The following is a 16,559-nucleotide window of genomic DNA, read 5'->3' on the forward strand; positions in this document are numbered from 1 at the left end:
GAACTCGTTTAAAAGATGTAGCTTTTAAATATAGTCCATATATTTTCTGTAACATTCACATTTAGAAGCATGATTTTACCCTGATTTACTCTTTCTACAGCTTTTTCTGATGCATTTCAGTTTTCTAGCTGATGATTTGGGATGAAGTTAAACCATTTTAATTTATCATTTTGTTTAAATTATTTAATTCACTTTGTGCATTACACCAGAACCACCGGCAACAAAACAGACCCTCAGCATGATGCTACAACCACCGTGCTGAACAGTTCATACAGTGTTCTAAGCTCTGAAAGCTTTGTCCATAAGTCCAGAAGCTGTGTGACTGGACTATGTGGACAACTACAGCTTAGTTGTGCATGAATGCAACAATTTTGCAGCAAGGGTTTATTCTCTAAACACCTAGCCAGAAATATGAAAGGGCATTGCTCGTAGCTACCAGAAGCAGAGAGATTATCTGAAACTGGGGCATTCTGTATGTATATATTTGACCCTTTGTGAGTTTGAGAAAATTCATCAATTAATTCAAACCTGTAAATTTCATGTTTTCATTTAGTTTTTTTTCCCTTCTAAAATTACTGCAGTTGCTATGTTTTCATTACACCAACAAGTCTTTCACCTTTATGCTGACAATATAAAGCTTTCAATGGAACAGTAGATAACAAAGGTGTAGGTTTTTTGCCCTTCAAACGAAATTGTGAAAAATTAATTAAATGAAAAGGCTAGCTCAAAATCATTACTTATTTCTTTGGCCTAAAATCCAACTGAAAAAGGTGTGAGAACGCATATGGAAACAACCTCGCATTGAGCCAAAAACAACACAGATTTGAACATGTTAAACTCATAAGTTTGCTTTTAAAAGGTTGGGGTTTTTTTCCAGGCGGGAGAAATAAGGAGATTGTTGATGTTTATCATTTCGCGAAGGCCGTGGTGAGGTAGAGGAGAGCATTGAGGTGAAGGAGTCTGAAGGCAGACAGGCTTCGCTGCTCTCTGTTTCCCTCATCCCGCCGGCTCCCCAGTGGGCCGCGGAGAGCAGAGGGAGCCCCGGTCGATCAGAGGGGAGCCCAGATGGACTGAGATGCACACACACAAACACCCACATACGCACGCCCTCATCCGCACACTCACTCAGTCGCTCACATGTCATATGTTATCCCATCTGCACCATCACCAAGCTGCCTGTAACCCCAGGGCCTTGTGGGGGATATACACACACACACGCACACCCAACCCCGCACACAAAGGTTACAGATATGTACGTAGACACACAGCAGAGGTGTTCCCAGTGTGTAACTGGAGGTGAAGATAGCTGCAGCCTCTCTTGTTCGCTTGAATTGGCGCCCACACGTTACAGCATTGCTGCTCACACTAGTCTCAATAAGTCTCCTTGGTACAAGACGATCACAAAATATAAGCTATCTTATGCAGAATCCAAGAGCATGAAGCATTTTATATTCAGTGTCACCAGTAAACATTAAATCAAAAAAAAATAATGTAAAAAAACCCCAAAACTGTTCAGCTTGTAAAACTGAGGAAAGGCTGGAAAAAAAGGGTGAAAATCAGATGAAGGATGTGAAAACTACACGCTGACATTTGACTTGCTTATTTGAAATCAAATAGGACCAAAAGGTCCAGAATAGAAAATGTACATGTCTAAAACAACAAATGCCCTCACACCCAGATGTCTTTGTCTAACAGAATGAGACCTGTAATCCTTCCTCCACTTATCTTGGACACGTCAGCTAAATAGGAAGTGAAAAGTCAAATATGAGATGTCACATTCAGTTTACCTCCATGCCTACTCCCTCCATCCCTTCTCTTTACCTCCTCCCTCTCTCTCACTCCATCTTTCTCCCATTTTCTTCTGCGTGTCTCTATTTGATTGCATCTTCCTCCTCAACATGGCGTGCGCACAATACACACACACACACAAACTCAGATCCCATCCGAGTGACTGTTGTGAATCAGCATGTTGAGTTAATGAATTTCATACGGAGCACGGGGCATTTAATCGGAGCGCGGGGTAAGAGGGTCTTCAGAAACTGTCAAGGGAGAGAGATGCAATAGAATAGAAGAATGAGGGAAAGAAGAGGAGGTCAGAAGACAACATGAGATAAAGAACATAAATCTTTATATCTCCACCCAGCAAGGTGGCAGCACAGATATAAATCTTATCCTAAGGAGTGAGTACAGTCTGGGACTAGAGTACTTCACAAAAGTAATCAGACCTCTTGAGCTCTTCTACATTTTGTCACATTAGAACTACAAACGATGGATAATACCGCGATTTTTAAACAAAAAAACACTCGTAATGCATTACTGTGAAAGTGGTAAATAATGATGCAAGGTTTTCTATACGATTATTATTAAAATCTGAAAAGCTGTTGCTTGAAACATTGTCTACACAAGCCTACAAGCAAAAATTTCCCCTATTCTTCTTCTTCACAAAACTTCTGTGATATCAGTAAACGTCAATTGTCACTTTTTGCAACAGATTCTGGACTTTGATTGAGCCATTCTAGTTTGTGTAAGCTATATAAACCATTCAGTGACGTGCGGTCAGGGGAGGCAAGTGAGGCAGAGCTTCACCTGTCATGATGGAAAAATGTAATGATAAAATAATTTATATAGCTATTTTCACCCTGTGGTTTGTACTGTAAAGTATTTATTTTTTATTTAGCTTAAACAATTTTGATTATTTATTCTTCAAAATCTCAGAATTTTCTTAATTTCCAATTCAAATGCTCGGAAGAGAAGCCGGTGAGGCAGCAGGAAGCTGAGCCTCACCTGGGATTGCGCAACCTCTCGCTAACTCCACTGGCTGCCATTCTTTGGAAGCATGCTCCTCCTGTCTGTACGTCGCCAATAAAATGGTTAAAAAACATTTAATATATAAACTGATTTTCCATAATTTAGATTATGATTAAGTCAGTGCCTCACCAGCTTTGCACCTCACCGCACGTCACTGAAACCACTGTAGCTCAGGTTGTAGCTTACGTCTATTACAGCCTCTATGAGCTTTACTTTTATGGTTGTACTGTATGCATTTCTATACATCTTCCTAGCAACAGCATTAATACTGCCACCACCATGTTTCACCATGGAGACGGTGTGTTCAGGGTGATGTGTAGTTTTATTTTTCCCATAGAAGAGCAACCTCTTTCACATTTGTTCTGGCCTTCTTTCAATAATTCTTCTTGCCATTTTTCTATAAAAGGGCCAAGTTCTGGAGTGCATGATTAGTTGTTGGCTTGTTCCCAGATTCTGAGCTATAAATCTCTATAATGACTGTTTCTTTGATTAACACTCATAACCAGACCTGTCAGTTGAGGTGGATGACTAGTAAAGGGTACAACAAAGGTGCTTTACTCTGTTTTTGGAAGATGGATTGAGCAAAGATGCATCAAGCTTGGAATATTGCTTTAGATTCCAACGCTGCTCTAAACTTCTCCTGTCTTCCTCTGTCTTCATAATGGTGTTTGTGTAATAATGCTCTCCAACAAACCTTGAAGCCTTCACAGAACAGTGGGATTTTGGGGTATTACAGTAAAAGAACTTGATTACAACTTCCACAAAACTATTTTTTTCTACTTCCATTTCTAAAATATTTAAAACTACGTATTAATTCCACGTTACAATTACTTATTTCACCTCACAATACTGCACTACTTTCTCATTAAAACAGATCAATTTTTGACTGTGGTGTAACAAAATGTAAAAAACCAAAAGCTTGCCACGTATTTGTGAACCATTTTGTAACTTTAGTACTTTACGATTTCAGTATAGCAAGGAGCCTGATTATGCAACAGGCATAAGAAATGGATTGGAACATGACTAGGTCAGTACAAACACAGACATGTGCCTTTATAAGGACTACTGAAACACTCCAAAGTTGCAGCTCTTTTGCATGTGTGAACAATTGTCTCAAACTTGGCTAATTATGTAATGCATCTCTTTGCAGGTGTAAAAACCACCGCGGTGCACCGAAAAGTCCCTCTGGAGACTCCAACCAACGGAAAATTGCAGTAAAGAGTTTAATTGTAGAATTGAGAACACCAGGAGGTATAAATTCTTTCCCTAGCACTCTGGAGAGTATTTTCTTTGTTCTTGTCAGTGGGAGAGATAACAATTCCTCCCACCGTTAACTACCTGCCTGCCGACCGGGTTTTGTTGTGTTTTTCTTGCGCTTTGTTGTTGCTAATAGGCCTAATTGGGCAAAGCCCAGGAAGAGAGGAAAAGAAGTAGGGGGGGAGTTGAGGAGGAGGTAAGCTACCTGCTTTGCATCCCTCTCCCTCTCCTTCAGCTCTGTTCTCCATCCCTGTTGCTCCTTAAACTATGGAACCATCAAGTTTTTTTTTTAATACCATACACGTGGGTGATTGTATTGGGTTAATTTTTTGGCAAACGAGGAAGAAAATTGTGCACGTGTCTTAGTTCCCAACGGAGCACAGAACAAAGCCAGGTAATGTTTATGGATGATGACCTCTGAAGACCAGGCATTCACTGAGGAGTACTTTGATAATAAAAAGACCCTTGATTATATCCGAGTTAGGCTACAGAATGTGTCCTCTTCATGTTTAATTGAGTTATCGGTTTTGTTATGGTATAATGCACAATGGCGTCGTTTTGATCTCGTCCCTCGGCCACATCATGTAGTACGCGACACCATTGATGTGAAAATAATTGTTCAGTAGACGTCCCCTTGTGTGCATGTCATTAATCTTTCCGTTTGTGTGTCAAATATTCTGGCTCATCAGCATGTGATTGGCCTTGTACAGTCTACTGTCCATGAAATAAGTCCCATAAACTGACAAATGTGTGCAAAACAAGTGTTAAAAGTTGATGTTCTGGCTCTTGCACGTTTATAGCGCAGATTACACAGCTCCGCAGAGAAACAAGGGTGTTCCCTAGCGTGGAAGAGCAGTGAATCACATTGAACTCCTCTGAGATAAAGACAGAGAAACCGCCCTCCCAGCACACACAGGGTATACTGTGAGAACAGTATGTTAGTGGGCAGATTGTTTCAATGTGTGTGTGTGTTATTGTAATTGTGTGCGAGTGTGTTTGGAGCAATGGGACCTGAAGGAACACCGCGCGGACAATCTGTCGCCCCTCCGCCTGGGCCCTGGGTGACAGATGATGTGCTCCCACTGCTGAGCTTTGTCCATGCTTACATGTGTTCATGTGTGTATTGGTTTGGGGGTGGGAGGTAGATGGAGAGGTCACCATGTGAACTCGAAAGGCTACAGTACCAATAGCTTCATTTTAACCAGGTTATGTGAAATCAAAGCAAACATTTTATATCTGGTCTTTGTTTGGCTGGGCTCCACGCTGATGGAAAACACGTTTCTACCATGTGGGTTGATCTCTGACATCCAAGGGGTGTCGGAGAGTCTTCACAAGGTGCCAAAAGTGCTATAAAAATGAGTGAACTGTGCGGCAAAACCTGGCAGTCTTTACTGGTCTTCTGTACTAAAAGGCACCCTGTAGAGATTTTATACAGTAGAAGCACAACCAAATTGCGCTTTACAAGCAATAAAGTTCCTTTTGTTGATGCACGAGGGTGATGATTCATAACCATGCATGTGGAAAAGGTTGCAAACATACATCTACCACTGGAATAAAAACTGTTTTTCGGGGTTGGTTTTGTTCTGTTTGGCTTTTTTTTTCTTTTAAAGACTTTGCACAAATACAGAAAATGTAATAAATTACATTGATTAAACATTTCTAGGAATATATGTTTAATGAGATTATTCTTTCAATTTCTGTATGGAGTGTTTTAACTTTCTCAACAAATTATTTTGATCTACTTCAAACCTATGGCTTGAAGTTGATTTCCTCAAACCCTTTTTTATTATTATTATTGTATTATAGTCGTTTGTGTGGGTTTCCACTTTAAGGTACCAAACCAGGTTGCTAATGTAAATTACATATGCTGATACTGAGAGCTTCATCACTGATCATACTGCTGAATTTTTACTTCAGAAATGTAATTTAATTGACGTTGTTATTCAAATGCTGAATGTGTGTGAGAGGCTATGTCACTCCAAATTTCATGAGAACGCGAATCTAACAAACAAAACAAAATTCTGATTGTGTTCTCTCCCTTTTGGACCATAAGACAGGAACCAAAACAGAGCCCCAGTCAGGGCAGCAACCTAATTGTCTACAGTCCAAACTTGTGATTATTTCACATTTAGATCACAGGCTAGAAATGGAAGAGGATAAAAGTTCATTCAAAATTAGAGCAAGTTTCTCAAACTCTCAGATTTTAAATTATTAAAGCTTTCACCAAGCATCCCAAAGGAGCATTAACTGCACAGAGGAGCCTCTGCTTTAGTTTATTCTTAAAATCTGTTAATGATTCATCCTGGTGGAGTGTAATTGTTTTCATTTCTATTTTAGACTATAAATATAAACATAAACACTCAATACTGCGAGTGTTGACTCTGTGGTTCCTGGTTTGGAAATGACAAGAGTAATGATCCAACTATTTTTCACACCGATGTCAAAAATCACCTAATTCTTTCTTTATTGACTGATGAGTGATTGGGGGAAATTTACATAATGCTTTTCCTCTTCGTTTAATTCAAAGATGACAATTACCATTCTCCAGGTTTGTAAATTCCTCAAACAATATATTCTTTGATGAACTCTGGCTCTTTTTAAAAAGCAAATAAATTTTTCTTGAGTAACTGCAAGACAAATGAGGTTTGTGTTTTTGAGAGATTAAAATTGGAAACTGGAAATCAGTAATGGGATCAGGCCTGAGCCCTACAAATAACCATCACGACTGTATGGCTTTAGAAAGAAACTACATCTAACTAGAGTTTATGTTCTTGTATAAGCATGCCATCAGTTTAAGAAAATAAAAAAAGCAAGTTTATTCTGTGCCAAATTGTTGATGCTGCTGGGCAACACAACCGGAAACCACTGGGTCATTGTTTGCACAAAAGAAGAACTCATCATTTTCTTAAGAACTGCAGACTTTAATTCCACTTCCTCTGCATATAACTAGCTACATGGCGTCATGTATTCTGGAAATTCCTTGGGGAAAAGTCTGTTGTCAAGCTCTTACATTTGCTCTTTCACTTATATCCCCCCTTTTAACAAAAAGCATGGAGACATGCTATGGTGGGGGAAGCAGTCACATTATTTGAAACATTGTTTTCATTTCGGAAATCCTACAAGAAGACGCCAAGACAGAAGCGAGAAAATCTCAACTTACTCAGCTTTCCCACCCGTCTGACCAGAGATGCTCGTTCACCATCTCTCAGAATAAGTTGTTGCTTCTAGGGAACTTATTAATATTACTCACCACTGTATTTACAGTGAGAACCTGGGATGAACCAACTCTTTGTTACTAATCACTTTTGTATTGACACGTGTTGTGTACATAAGGCAGAGTGGGGATGGCATGTGTTTCCTCAGCTCTATGTATTTCAGACAGTTGTTTGTCTCCAAGACTCAAACAAAGGCGCATACTTCCTCCATCAGAGCCTATCTGTTTACGCCATCAGCTCCTTAGCACCCACATAGTTGTAAACACCTACCCACCTATTATGTGTTTCGCACATACACAGGCACGCACTACAAAAAAAAGCAGCAGGGTTAATGCCTTACATCTTTACATGTCGTTGGTCGACATCATAGTTTGAATCATTTAGTTATTTTCAGTCTGTTGTAGCAACCATTTATTTAGTTTCTTTGATAAATAGGGTTAAAGAAAATGCATCGGAAGACTAAAAAGAGGTGGGTCCAAAAAAAAAAAAAATTGTCGTAATTTCCTGGGGCTATACTTCCTGTTCCTTTAGCGTTTGTAACTTATTTCAGGTGGTGGTTCAACATGACACCAAGAAAAGGATCAGCATTTCGGAAGCTTAATCATCAGTTTTCACACATGCCTTTTACATGAACATATGTGACTTAATATACCTGTCTGTGTTAAGTCAACATCTGCAGCTGACGAAAGCATAGATTATTTTTATATTTAAAAAATATACCATCAACTGTACTATAGTGAAAAATACAAAAAAAAAATTATGCTTGTAAAATTCATTTTGATTTTGGAAATGTCCTGCAAATATACTTACAGAATATACATGCCATATAGCAGATTCAGTGTTTATTTCAAAGCAGTTAACTAAGAATGCTAATCCTAAAACACAATTCAAGATCCAAGTTGAATTGGATCAATTCCAACTTGAATTAGGTTGGGTTGAGCACAACCCAACCTAAAAACCAACATTTTAGGTTCTCTCAAGTAAATCTAAATGTAATCTAAGATATTTTCCATCTTAAATTACATCAAGGGTGACATGAATTATTGTACACTATTTTCCTGTTTTGTTTTCTTTTCGGCTGACTGAGAAGTACTGGAAGTGAATGCTGTGGTTACATGTTTTAAATTAAATAATATTTCTGTGTTGAGTAGCAATTAACTTTAATGTGTCATGAAATATATTTATATTGGAACCCTATAAACTTGATGTTAGGGTTCCTAAAATATGACAACCGAGAAAATATTAACATCTGTTAGTTGAATTGTCTTCCTGCTAGACCACAGAAGCAAAGTCTGTACATAAACCTTAGAAACATCAGGTTAAGGACTAATAATAAAGTTTAATGGGTGGAATATGGTTGAGACTAAGAATACAGTAGATGATCAGCTGAAAGATGATGCATCTCAGGTTATGACGCAGAGCTTTGCAAGTTTTTTCCCCCCAGTTTTTCTTAAAAGGCATGACTTTTAGATGGTGTTCATCTGCAGCACAGAATATATTTAGGCCTGATGCTTGTTTTGTCCTTCAACTTTCTTTTAAGCTTGCAATGTACAGTATGCTGTCACGGTCAGGTACAAGGACTGGATTGAAAAGGAGTAGAAAGACAACAAAACCCTGAAGAAACACTTTGAAAGACCATGAGAAAACTATTGACAAAGATCCCTCTTAAAATAGAGGGATCCAAGAAAGCACTGGAGAGTTTCCAGAGCCTTTAAAATAAATAAATGTTGCCCTTTTTATGCCATACTATTAAAATTCTTGATAGTGGTAAAAAAGGAAGCAAGTAACTGGGGTTTGCAGTCTGCTGTCAGTATGCTTGTAATTCAACACGTTCAGGCACAATCAACAAACTAAAGATTATATATTCCAAATGGAAGTCAGAAGGTCAGAAAAGTGTTTCAATGTTTCTTCCTGAAAGCGTCTGTGCAAGTACTTTTGGTACCGTAATCCTGATTTATTTTTACAAAAGACTATCACAGACTTCACTGACACCTGCGGTAAAGGTGTCATCTTGTGAAAAACAGACACGTCTCCTTTAAATAAATAAAGACAACGTGTTATTTGTCATGCGTTGTTCTCCATATCTAACTTTAAGACTTGAGAAGAGCCAAAATATTTTAAACTCCGTCTGAAAGATGTTGTATTTACGGAAACACAATGACTGTACGAGACTTTGCAGGAACAGGCTCCATATCTACACAGCGACTTTGTCTGTTTTGTTGGAACTGCTGAGTTCTCTATTTATTGTTTAATTGTTAATGTTTGAGTTTAAATGTGTGCATCTGTGTGCTTTCAATTGCTTGTCACTTTGCTGCAGTAACAATGAAACTTCCCTGCAAAAGAACAAAGAAGACGTTTCTATTCTAAAGCCATGGCTTGTTATAAGAGCCGATGAAAATAAAACTGAATGAATAATTAAAAAACAGTACACTTGCAGACACAAAGCAACAACATATGCTGCTCTGATGTTAAAATGTTTGCTCCTTTACAAAAGTCTTCTGGTTTTGCTTTTTTGTCACTTGTGTCAGCGTTTTAGACCATCAAACTCATTTCAATGATACACAACACAACCTGCAGGAATACAAAATGCAGTTCTTAAATAAGTTCATTTTGGGGAAAGATTCTATGCTAAAAATAAATCTCCTAAGTAGAACCTGTTAGTCAACATAAAGGAGGTTAAAAAGACTTACATACACGCACGCCCTGTCCCTATTGAAAGAGACTTAATAAAAACTGATAACCACCGTGATCCATCTGTTTGGAAAGCATAAGAAAGCCATTTCTAAGGGTTTGAGACTAGAGTGAACCACAGTTCAGTCATTGTCCACAAGTGGAGAAAACAGAACAGTGACGAAACTCATCACGAGTCATCTACCCATAAAAGAATTACAGCATGAGTGCTTGACAGCTCATCCAGGAAGCGCTGCAGGCCTCATTGTCTCAAGTAAGGCAAACAGTTGATAGAGACTGGACTAAAATATTCTCCATAGGACAGTCCTAAGGTAAAACCGCTGTTGGATTGAAAAAGCGGACATCTTTAAAATAACAATGGCAGCTGTGAAGAAAGTTCTCAGAGTAGCCAAACATAAAACAATGGATGGAAATAATGGAAGAGATTTATAAAATGGAGAAAACTGAATCTGGCTGCGAATCAAAATGGATGCTGTCAAATGAATCCAGTGGAAATGGACTCTATATTGAAAACCCCATTGCCACAGATTTAAACATATGAGAACTGTCACCCCATTGTTTGTGTTTTGTTTACTTTTGTTTACGTTCCACCAATGTTCATTTTTTGTTGGAAAAAAGACAAAATAAAGAGTCTGAAAACAAAAACCTTACCCAATATAACACAAAAGACTAATCTTCCATATATCCATATCTAAAGTATTCCGTCAACAGATGACAATAATGTTGAACTCTTTGTAAGGTGTGTGTCTTGTTACATCTTCAGTGAAACTAATGGCGTTTCTGACAATTTGCTGAAACTGATGAAAACATTAGTTCTGTTCTCCAACAGGAAAACTAGCAGCAGAATAATGATCTAAAACGCAAACACAAGGTCTGTAAACAGACCAATACTTTTCACAGCTCTGCATCCAGTTAATAAGTTTCCCTCAATGAAATAACACGCGTTCCACATTTTCATCGTTGACCCAGAAGTTTTTAACCGAAGCAACACACGACGAGTGACCCAGCACTTAGGCCGATGGCCCTGTATGTGGAGCGTCCATGGTACCCTAGTTTCACTCGACTGACATTAAAGACAACTGGATATGATGGAAACTGGATCAAAACCAAAAGCTCCATTCTGAGGCTTCCCGCTTGGCCTTGTTTCCTGGACAGAGCAAAGGAGCACAACCCATATGTCAGACAATATCAAGCCCTATGAAGCATACCGCTCCAGTGATATCTGACAGAAAACAGGGAAGGAGCACACAAACAAACAAGCACACGCACAATCTGATTTAGTGAACGGGGTTTTCTAGATGGTCGCTCTGGCAGATGACGAAACGGTAGTGAAGTCTAGTTGTCTTTCTCAGGAGAAAGTTGTACAGTGAATGGATTTCATCCAAATGAATGGAGGAAATACTTTATTTTAACAGTTTACATAAGGAAGTGCTACACAGAATGCTGTGCATGTGTTTGTTTCTCATCAGGCCGCAGAGTGAGGTCGCCGCTCCTCTAATGGCCTGACATTGTTAGTGGGATGTCATTGCCCCCACTCTATGTGTGTCGCACACACTACTCAAGCTATCGCCTGCTCTTTGTCCCCTTTCCAGATGGCATGTTGGTCTTTCCTCTTCTGTTCGGTCCTCATGGTCCCACAGTACTGGGTCTCTGGGCTGGCTAAAGCCATATGTCCAAGCTGAACTGACCCAACTCGCACCTCAGCGTCTATCTAACCGCCTGACTACTTTCCTCCTTACCCTTTCCTTCTCACTCATTGCTGAAAGAAAACTACACAGTAAGTTCATTTTTCTAATCCATAAGCTGTGGGGATCCAAAAGATAAGTGGCTTTTTTTTCAGGAGAAACAAACATACATGCACCCTATGAGGAATTAAAACTCCATATGTCTCTTTTGCTCATGCTGTTCTCCCCTTCCTTACTTGGCATACATTTTGAGCAAACAATCTCGTTCTCACTGTGCAGGACACTGTTCTTCTATTACCATCAACATTTTAGGTTCTCTCAACCCTCAAGACTTCAGTTCCAGTTTACGCACAATTTGAACCGTCAACATGGAAAGTGAGCAATTTCCACAAAAAACAGCTGAAGAGGATCTAGCGGACATTAACGGCACAGTTCAATCAGAACACAATCTAGCTGCTTACCCCGAGAATGTTTTGACAGGTCCTCAAATGTGACTTTACATTGTTTAATTTGGACCATAATTATGTGCTAGAAATGGCCCAGTCAAAGCCTAGACCAATTAAGAAAATGTGACAAGATGTGAAACTATTCCACCTGCATCCAATCTTACTGACCTTAAGCTATTTTGCAGAAAAGAAAAAAAAATGGCAAAAATGTTAGTAGCAAGATTTGCACAATTATAAGAAACATCCTCCCAAAGACCTGCAACTGTAACTGTAATCGTAGAAGATGGTGGTTGTAAAAGGTCTGGCTCAAGAGAGCTAATTATAAATGCACACCACACTTTTCAGATTTGTACCCCTAAATTCTCTTAAAACTATGCATCCTTTCCAACCAATTCACTGTGCACTACTTTTGGTTGGAGAATCATGAAATGCCAGTAACACATAAGAATGTAATATGGTAAAAAATATGAAACAGAAAAAAATTACTAATATTTTTTGCAAGCACTGCGGTGTCAAGTGTCTTAAATGGCCAATGAGAAGACAAAAGCAAAATATTAAAGAAGTCAATTTCCCACTCAGGAAATACTTACACTGACCAACAGCTCTATTATTAATTTTAATAAAGTTAAAATGGCAACTTCTCTTGTCCATCTCCTTAAACAATATGCTGCTAGTTCATACTTGTTACAACATTTCTAGTCACTGTTTCTGTGACACTTCTTGCCATCTTTTCTCAAAAAAAGAAATTCCTGCTATGTTTTTCATAGACTGATCATTTGCATGGTATTTATAAAGGAGGAAGTTTCAGCCTGGCACTTCCTCTTATTAATCCTTTTTGTCATTCTTCTGTTACTCTCATACCATTGAAGTGTGCATTCCATTTTTTAAGACATGTTTTATACTGTAGATATAAAAAACTGACTTGGAACACAATAGCTTAAACGGTGTTTGCTATGAACTTCAAACATCTCCTCATTACCCCCTCCAGAGACCAGCAAAAAATGTCAACAAGTTGTTATAGAAACTGACCAATGTGGCACTTCATAAACTCAGAAAATGCAGTGAATTGTATAATACTTTATCCAGATCAGCTGAAGGCTCTTTGCCGTATGCTAAAATTGTTTTTTTCTTTTACCTAAATACAACATGTGTGTGGATAAGAGGTATGAAAATAGAAGCTGACCTACAAGCGTCCCAGTTGAGTTGGCTCTGCTGCAGAGCAACTACCCATCAGAGATACGGCCAACCCAAGATAACAGACAAAGATTAAGCTGCAATGCCATAAAGAGAAACGGGCTGGCAGAACAACTCTTGACACACAAACGCTCTGAAATAAACCACCTTTAAAAAGATACAGCATTTACATACATTACTATTAATGTTTTGCTACATGTCCCCCCTCCATCAAGTCGCAGAGAAACCACATGTTTTGCAGCCGTGAGCAAGGTCTTGGCATAATCTCAGCTGAATATTGAGCACCTTTTAATCCAAAATAGCAGAAGTTATTTAAACTGGTTGATTTTTTTATTATTTTTTTTTGGCAAGGAGAAGATTTTTAAAAATAGTCCAGTCATTTTCAATGGAGTTCAAATTGACCAATTTAAAAAAAAAAAAAAAAAAAGTGTAATGATAACTCATTTAATCCGTTCCACGACCAGTTTTGAATCTTTGTCCTGTGGATATGAGTGCTTTTGTTTTGCTCTTCAAATAGTTATTGAGCATTCAAACTTTATTTGATTAAGCCTGCAGTCATAAAATCAAAATAAATATAAGTGCCCTATTTATGTTTTTTGTTCATAAGAAGTCTAACAATAATAGTCAGTGTGCATTTAAACTTCTGACCAGAACTGCAGTCCGTAAATAGAAATTTGGTGCAGATGATATTATCAGAGGATAAAATACTGTTCTAAGAAAAAAATAAAATTAAGAATGACATCAAAGACCATGGGGAACCCCTAATGAAAGAAAAAGGAAATAAAAAGACAAAATAAAGAACTTTAAATTATTATAGAGTAAAAATAAAGTTTAGCTCTGAAATAATCTGGTTTCTGTTCACATTTGGTTTAGCGTCTTTTATTTTTCAACAAACTGCAGCAAAGAACAAATGAGCTACAGCCTTTTATCTTTCATAACTCTGCAGACCAAGACAGGCCAGAGCAGTTCTGCAAGTCCTGTTTGCGAAAACTAAAGCAACAGCCTGCGGCTGTTAGTTTAGTTTAGTGTAAGGGCTTGAAGCACAGGGAAACAGCCTGCCTCTGTCAAAAGAAATTACCATTTTCAGTCTTTGCATGGTTGCTTGACATACTCACAATGACAACGGGAACCCAGAAAATCTTAAGCAGCAACCAAAAATATCTACAGATATGTAATAACAAATGTGCATTTTTACAACATGCTAATCATGAAGCTTTGGGGGTTTTCATGTTCTTAAACCAGTTTAGATAATCTCATTCCACAGCTTTTTCTGGGCTGGGCCAAACTGACCTAATGTTGGCTTTGTACTCAGATTTACAGTGCTTTTTTTTTTAAAAACAATAATTCAAAAATGTTCTAAACCTAAATAATGTCACTTTATACCAATATAAAACGCCCTCTTCACACTTTTGTACCTCAGCCACAGAAAAAAATGCATTACATGTGGGCATCTGTATTAAGTGTGTATCCATTAAAGCCAGATTTGTCATTGATGAACAGAACATGATAGTCTACTTAACATTGCCTCTTAAGCATTTCCCTGTTATCTGGGGCTCGGTCACATGTAAGGTCAAACAGTGATAAAACATGCTTTGTTTGTTTTTACAGTGAAGATATATCTGGTTTCAACTGTTTGTACCAAAGACAACACCAAAATAAAAGAACTGACAATATTAAAATATGAACTGGCTGGCATTTCAAAGTGCAGCCTCTGTGAACACAAACAGCTAATAACGCTAAGGACAAAAAGAGCTTATTGCATGTAAAAGAAAATCCAGATCAGTGGATCTCCTCTTGGCAGCCCTCAACTGCCTCTTTGCCACGTCTAGCCACGAAACCCAAACCCTTGTCCCCTTGTTCCAACCCAACACCTCCCCCTAAACATTCACTACTGGATGTATACGCACACACAGGGGCGCACGCGCATTCAGTTCCATTTATTTCTCTTTATAAAGGTCACCATTTTCTCTGGCTTGGCGCCCTGCGCTATTGATAATTTTATGCATAAACAAATGGCAAATTTGTGCCACATAAATATGTATTAGCAATTAATAACGGCGGTGTGTGAGGGGACGCCAGGTGCATGGCGAGTGGGACCGGCTGGCTGCTAGTGAAGTCACTGAGCTGGACTGGTGGCTTTATGCTGCTAGCTGGTCTCCCTCTTCTCCACTGTGTCTGCACAATTGCCACTCCACAATGCCCAGAGAGGTAACACACACACACACACGCACACACACACACACAACTAGAGCAGATGTGCATTCAACAAAAAGCGCAGAAATATATACCTGTGTTAGTTCCTCGACCATTTAATTAGGAATAGATTTGCACTAATGTACAAACAGGTAAATACACACACAAAAAAAGACAAATGCAATGAGGAAAAGCCTTCAGGGGGGAAAGGCACAGGAGAGCTAATGTTCTCTTACTCTCTCCCACCTGGAAAACAATGCATCCATTATTGTACTTCTCGCAGACCACTGAGAGTGGGCCACAACTCTCTGGGGCAGCAGAGTTAAAAATATTTGCAGAGAAACAAATATCAAGATATTAAAAGTGGGTCAGGCTGAGAAGGTCACAGATTGCGTATCCTTAACGTTATATATGCAATATTATTAAGGAGCCTGCTCATACAAAAGTTAGTAATACATTTTTGTAAATGTTGAGGAGCTGAATAGGAATGAATCAATGGAAATTCATGTAACTAGAACAATTCAAACCCAGAAGAAAATACCTTTTTCACTTGCTTGTCACAGGTATGTTTCGGGGTGAGCCACTGCAGGAATATATATTATTCAAAGTTTGCATCCAAAGGTGAACCTAACAAATAGTGCCGAGATATAAACCTAAAGATTTGCAGTAATTGGAGTGAAAAGAAGGTTCTGGAAGGTATTCCTTTTTTAAGCATTTCACTTGACAGTCACACATTATATTGTGTTGGTCTATAAAATGCTTGTAGAATACATTTTTAGTTTGTGGTTGTAATGTGACAGCAATTGAGGGTATGATTAACTTTGCCAAGTACCGAATACAACATTGTTACAGGAAAGCAAAAATCAGATGATCATTTTATTTAAAAAAGCGGCTATATTTGCGTGTTTGTCTTATTATGCATGTGTGTGTGTGTTCTGACGTCCGTCTGGTGTGGCGAGTGCAGGCTGGCTCCCCTGTAGAGCACAATCACTCTGCTTGGCTAAACACAATCACACAACCTCAACCCGACTCACATGGCCCTCTGCAGAAAAAAAATAAATAAATAAAAA

Source organism: Xiphophorus hellerii, chromosome 17 (genome assembly GCF_003331165.1).
Source record: "Xiphophorus hellerii strain 12219 chromosome 17, Xiphophorus_hellerii-4.1, whole genome shotgun sequence".
NCBI classification, from domain to species: Eukaryota; Metazoa; Chordata; class Actinopteri; order Cyprinodontiformes; family Poeciliidae; genus Xiphophorus; species Xiphophorus hellerii.